Here is a 7,488-nt window from a genome sequence, read left to right on the forward strand (position 1 = left end):
TACAAATATATACTGCAATTTTTGAGGTTTCCCGTACATCATTACATGTCATCTTAAAATTTGTGCGTTTTGATGGGGGAATAGCTATGTTACACTGATAAAATGCTAGAAGATCTTTAATTTCGAAACCTCTATCTGCAATAACTTGATCACCAGGTTGTAAGTATTTCAAAAATCCGCAATCTTTAACCATAAAAACATCACTAGCTCTGCCACCATAACAATTAGACAAAAAAGAAACTGCACTATTGGGCGTTATTCCATCTAAATATTTTACAGTATAATGGTGTTTATAATTTGACTAACAATCTCCGAACTAGACGGATTTCAATAAAGAGTTCAGAACAATCAATTACTAAAGAGCATTTTGTATAGTACTTTTCGAACATGGTTTGTGAATTTCTTTTTATAATATTTCTGTTTGGAAAATGTAAGACTCATTTTAACTCAAGAGAAAACAGTTTCATCCATGTTATAAATACTGAACTGACTACAGAAGTAGAAACCATGAAACAAGGAGCAAGATCTTCAGTTAAAAGAGCTAGGCGTAAATGCATCATTTCAAGAATAATTTCTTGCTGCAATGTTAGAGGTTTTAATGATATTGTTTTTAAATCTCTTGGTGAAGATAAGTTTTTAGTTGTATTTTTTTTACCCTTCGAGTAGTGCATTACATTTCCTTTCCTCTGCAAATAAGAAAACAACATCTCAAATATATTTGAATTTGCTAGGCCAGTAAAAAACAGAACATCAGAATCTCTAGTTAAATTAGCAAAAATCATTGATCCTCGTATTGGTTCATTACACTGAATAAATTTATCACTTTCACTTTCTAATTTTTCTTCTTTTTGTAAGAGATTCCTTATATGCATTACGAATAATCAAAACAAAGTTGGAAAATGTAAAGCAAAAGTAGGTTTTCCAAACTCAAAATTATTAGAGCAAACCACATTATTATCAGAAACTGTAACATTTAATAAACCTTTTCCAGCTTGATTTACCCACTAATGTCTTTTTTCAAAGTCTTTACGAAAATAATCAAATTTTAGCGCTGTGACTTCTTTTGAGTAACCTATCTGGATATCTGGAATCGTCATTACAACCATAAACACAGCAACGGTAATTTGATATTTTACAATTATATTTTATTTATTTATAATAATAAAAAATTCACAATACAAAACATTAAATCATAAATCTAAGCGCTAGATAATAAAAAAAATAGGAAGTAGGTCTTCAGCTTTAATTTAGAAAAATGAACTTAGTCGTTTGTTCACCCTGATTACCCAAGATCCTTTTCTCAAACGCGAAAAGGTCTATTCAAAATTGAGAAAAAGATGACGTCATGTCTTTCTAACTAGCCTATACTCTACAAAATCATTTTTTTTTATTCAAAGTTAAAGACGTACGCTTCAAATAAACTGGAGAGTGGAAAAAATATTTTTTTAAATATATTTTTCTATACTTTTTTACTTGTGAAGAAGAAAAACTGAGGATCTCCTAACTTGTTCGTGTTAATCTAGGCAATCTAGGTAACTTTCAGATTTTAAATACTTTGAATTTAATTTCAATTAAAAAAAAAATTCCACGTTTAAGGTGAACGTTCAGGAGCTATTAAAGTAACGTATGCAGTAAACATCATGACGTTGACTTGATCAAATCAACGTTTTTTGAATGTTAATTGTTATCTGGAGTTACACAGTTTTTCAGAACTTTTACAGAACATTCAAAGAACGTGCAACGTTTAAAGAATGTCGAACGTTTGCAACGTTCGTCGAAAGTGCTCAAACGTTCTGTTTTAGCTGGCAATGATAAAACATCAGGAACTCAATAGAACACCAAGTACAAAATGAAATATCATGAACTTTGTAAAATATTAGAAAGAAAATCTCTAAAAATATACAAAAATATATGGGCATTAAAAAGTATCAAAAATTACATAAAATCGTAAAACAAACATCATAAAATAGCCATATAAAGAGCTTATTATCAAAACAGGGTATAAATAATATTGATTTTAAGTGCCGTTTTGAACAATATCTATTTAAAAAGATGGTTGGCACTTTATTATTATATTTTAGTTAAATTAAATAAAACCTTTATTTAACTATTTGCTTTAATTAGTTATTTGTTGTTTTTTTTGTTTGTTTTTAAGTTACTCAAGATTCTTATAAAAATTTTTTTGCTTATTCGCTTATATATGAGTTATCTCAAATAAAACATCAGAAATATAACAACTACAAATAAATTATGAACGACAACATAAAATATTGGAAGCTTCACAAAATTTATAGAAACCATATAAAATACCAAATACTTATGAAAAAACAACCTAAAACTTATTTTAACATTTAACTAAAATATTTACAAAAATTGACGGTTAATCAAATAAAAAATTCAATATTTAAACACTTGAAATGAACAATGTGATTTTGAAATTTTGATAATGTTAAAACAATTGCACAAGTTTCAACTGACTAAAAGACTATTTTTGAAGATAAGCAATTTTTAATGATCATAAACTGGTTTAAAAACACGAAAGATTTTGTGAAAATGTCAGCAGTGTCTATTAATGTGTAATAGCTTTGATTAGTCGTCAGTCGGTTTCAAGTCGTCAGTCGGTTTCAAGACCATGTTTAAGAGTTTCTATTAAACAAATAGTGGTAGTGCAATAAAAAAAATTTAATGCAGTTAAAAAAATGAGCAAAAATCACCGAGAAAAAGAAAACAAAACGATTTTATTGCTTATGGTCTACTAATTTGATAAAAGAAACTTTAATAGAATTATTTTATTAAATTGATAGACCCATAGGCCCGCATTACATAACCTAATTATCGTTACATTGCTTAATAAAAAGAACTGGTTTCCATTATTACTTTCACAGTGTATTTTTGGGGTAGCAGTTTTTGTTTCTAAATCACAAAAAGGAATAGTTTCAAAATATTTTAATCAATATTAGATTGCTGTTTCGGGTTGAAGCTGCTGTTCTTATAGGGGTTTCTCATATAACTTGCACTAGTGCTTTATCTTACTGGAATGTACCTACCCTCAAAAAGCAGATTGAACCTGCACAAGTATATGAATTCTTATTTTCAAAAGACAATTATTTGAACAAAGCTATTCAAAAGAGCTCAGAACTTCAAAAAGAAAAACTAAACCTTAAAAGAAACTTCAATGTCATGTCTGATAGCCAAGTAAAAAATCTATTTGATAGTAAAAGTGTCCGTGAGGACTTATTTGAGGTTATTAAAGACCTTGTTCCAAAAAGTTGTTTTTGTGAAAATATGTGTGCAAAGACAAAAGTAAATATGGATTTAGTTATACCAACAATTTTAGAAATTGGGAAGAGTTTTGTAAAAAAATTGTGATCCTGAACTTGAAATTAGTAGTCTTTCTGATTTTTTTGCAGACTCCATTTTCTATTCAGACGAACAAATACAATACCTTTATACAGAAACTCTGAACAGTCCAATAGCTTGTATAACTATATGTGGCATAATCATTGCCACATATAGTTATACTTAGCAATTATACCATGTATTGATGATATTCTCGTAGTTTGCTCTGCATTGTGTAATTTTGAAGAACCAATCATGACAGATTAAATTTGTATACATTATTTTTTTGAAAATAACTAAAATAGAAATAAATTTTTTTTTAGAAGCCAAATTTGAGAAAAAACAGAGTCCTAAATTTACCATTTTACTGACAAAAACCAACAGATTATATAAAATCTGGGGGGTGTCCACCCACTCGTCGGTACGGCCCTTGTTATATCCGCCACCAGCACGAATTATAATATTAGACTCGTTACCCTACAGAAGGGTTATACTTAGGCAGCTGGTGCAGTACTGATCTCTTGCTTCTCAGGCAAGCAGACTACCACTGCACCGGCTGCTCAAGTATAACCCTGCTGGAGGGTAATGAGTCTAAAATTATAAATCAATGTCGCTAAACTTTGAACCACTGCAGTGGTTCAAAGTTTTGCAACTTCGGTTAGGAAGACGGCCTGAACTTCACGTTAAATGTTTTTCCACGGTGCTCTGTGACCTTGACTTTTCTTGAGGGAACGTAAAAGACCGGAACAAAAAGAGGGAACAACAAGACCGTAAGGAATCCTTGACCTTCCTACGCCACTGCTTCTTGAGGGAGCGTAAAAGACCGGAACAAAAAGAGGGAACGACAAGACCGTAAGGATTTCTTGACACTAGCGTAGGAAGAGGGGGAGATACTCCCTCCCTCAACTAACTCGAAATTTTTTCATTCAAATTCTGAATCTGGCTGCTTTAGCTCCTCCTAATTTCAGCTCCCTCCCCACCAACTGCCTTGACCTTCCTACGGTACTGCTTCTTGAGGAATCTAAAATAAAATGACATCATTCAGAGTGTCACTATGAATGACATAGTCACTTTATTATAGATTTGACATCGTAGAGTAAAATAAACTAGTAATAAGATTACATCTCATATAGGATGTACATATAAAAATATATATCTGTTTAAAGTGTTCATTAATACAAGTTTCTATATAGAGAAACAACATTTTTTAAACAACTGCTAAGACTTGTAATCCAACTTATTAAATCTCTGGGTGCTCTGTAATTTGTGTAAAATTGAAAATAAATAGAAAAACCAAATTAATTGTTGAAAAATTATTTTTACAAAAATATCATTAATTATTTAAAAAATCTGGTTTAGAAATTTTAATCAAATTTTTTTCGCTGAAAATTAATTCATTTTTTTTCTTTAAATATCCACTTATTACTTCTGGTGCAACTTCTGGTGCAACTAGTGTTCTCCAAAACAAGCATAACTTTGGGCATATATTATCCCAGAAAAGTTCATCAAAATTAACTTTAATAGTTATACTACCTTGAAACGTAAATACAAAAAAGTAACAGTATTTTATTTTTGTTATAGCCATTTGACCTTGAACTTGATAATAATATTCACTTTTTTTTCTCAGCACTATATCTCCATTTTTATTTAACTTTATATGTTTATAGTTATCGGTTGATTGAGTTTGTGCAATCAATGATGCAGGGCTTTTAATTTCCAACAATCCATTTCCATGACAAGTGCAACTTACTTCTAGGTCAGGACTACAAGAAATATATGGATATTTTTTTAGAATTAAAATACTAGGTTCATTAAATGTACGTTTTGAATGATTCTTTTTTAACATTGAAATAAACTTTGCTTTAGCATGGACTTCACTATTTAAACCATGCTTCATTTTCCATGTTGTGTTTAATTTTTGATAACCCATAATGAGTGAAATATTATCAAAATTATTTCTAAATTAAAACCATGTTTGTTAAAAGTGTCAACAATTGATTTAAATTGTGATGCTGTAACACGTCCTAGGCAATGATTATGTCACATATAGCTATTGGACTGTTCAGAGTTTCTGTATAAAGGTATTGTATTTGTTCGTCTGAATAGAAAATGGAGTCTGCAAAAAAATCAGAAAGACTACTAATTTCAAGTTCAGGATCACAATTTTCTACAAAACTCTTCCCAATTTCTAAAATTGTTGGTATAACTAAATCCATATTTACTTTTGTCTTTGCACACATATTTTCACAAAAACAACTTTTTGGAACAAGGTCTTTAATAACCTCAAATAAGTCCTCACGGACACTTTTACTATCAAATAGATTTTTTACTTGGCTATCAGACATGACATTGAAGTTTCTTTTAAGGTTTAGTTTTTCTTTTTGAAGATCTGAGCTCTTTTGAATAGCTTTGTTCAAATAATTGTCTTTTGAAAATAAGAATTTATATACTTGTGCAGGTTCAATCTGCTTTTTGAGGGTAGGTACATTCCAGTAAGATAAAGCACTAGTGCAAGTTGTATGAGAAACCCGTATAAGAACAGCAGCTTCAACCCGAAACAGCAATCCTGCGACATTTTGTGAAAAGAATACAAAACTTTAAATTTTCGTCAATATTGTTTAAAAAAACTTCACTTATTAAAGAATTTTTAAAGTATCTATAGGCTTTTCCCTGTTTGTATTCACATTCACAACCCTCGGAATTAGGGTCGGCATTCGGCAATGCCGACCTAACTGGCGACCTGAAAGTGTTTGAAGACGGCAAAAAATTGCCGACCTCGTTTCTATGTTTTATGATAAGATCTTTCTATCAAAAATTTTTTGCCGACCTGATGCCAACCTCAAAAGATTGAGGTCGGCCAATTATTGCCAACCTCGTTTTTCCTAATTCCGAGAGTTGCATTCAATACGTGTAATCATATCAGATTTATTCCCAAGAACTTCTGAATAAAATAGATGTGGCCAGAGATTCACACCATCTTTCTCATTGAACCAACCGTTTTTTAAATCAATAGGATCTGGCAAAATCTCTTCCTCGATCTGAAGTTTCTGCTTATACACATTTAAAATACTTCGTTCTATGTGTTCCTTTTCAGGATCAACTTCAGCTCCTTCTTCATATGCAGCAAATGCACTACAAGAAAAATAAGATAAGAATCATACATTTTCACTATAAAAATATCGTTATAAATAATATAACAAAATATCATTATAAATTTAATATGTTTTACAGATTTTTATCAAAAACTTTCATAATATTGTCGTATTATTATTGTATTATATATATATATATATATATATATATATATATATATATATATATATATATATATATATATATATATATATATATATATATATATATATATATATATATATATATATATATATAATTAATTAGTAAAAAACACTTATCTAACTTTTATCTTCAAAAGAGACTATGCTGTCAAAATATATTTGGGATTTAAAAGAAAAAAATAAAAATTTTTATTTACAATGGTCTATTCTAAAATCTGCCCCTGCCTATAATAACATTTCCAAAAAATGTATGCTATGCTTGCAAGAAAAATTTGAAATAATTACTCATTTGAATCAAGAAAATTTATTAAATAAAAAATCTGAATTAATTTCTAAATATAGGCACGAAAATAAATACCTCTTAAATAATTATAAAAACAAATGACCAAACTAAACTATCCCCATTCCAAAGAAAATTATTTCATAATTACTTTCTGTAACTTCCCGTTAACAAAAAAATATAGTAATTAAAAATTTTTTATAATAATTTATAACTTCCTGTAAAATATTTTTTTCTATAAATTGAATTTTTTTTGAGATTTAGTAACTCTTCCTGATGATCCAGCAATGGTGAAACTTCAAGTCGAAGATAAAAGTTAGATAAGTGTTTTTTACTAATTAATTATTGCTCTGTTCTTTAAGAACATTGAGCACTCTATTTGTAAAATACACTAACATAATTTACATATATATATATATATATATATTTTAAAGATTTATTTATATATAAACATATATATATATATATATATATATATATATATATATATATATATATATATATATATATATATATATATATATATATATATATATATATATATATATATATATATATATATGTTTGAATGCA

This window comes from Hydra vulgaris, chromosome 08, assembly GCF_038396675.1.
Source record: "Hydra vulgaris chromosome 08, alternate assembly HydraT2T_AEP".
Lineage (NCBI taxonomy): Eukaryota > Metazoa > Cnidaria > Hydrozoa > Anthoathecata > Hydridae > Hydra > Hydra vulgaris.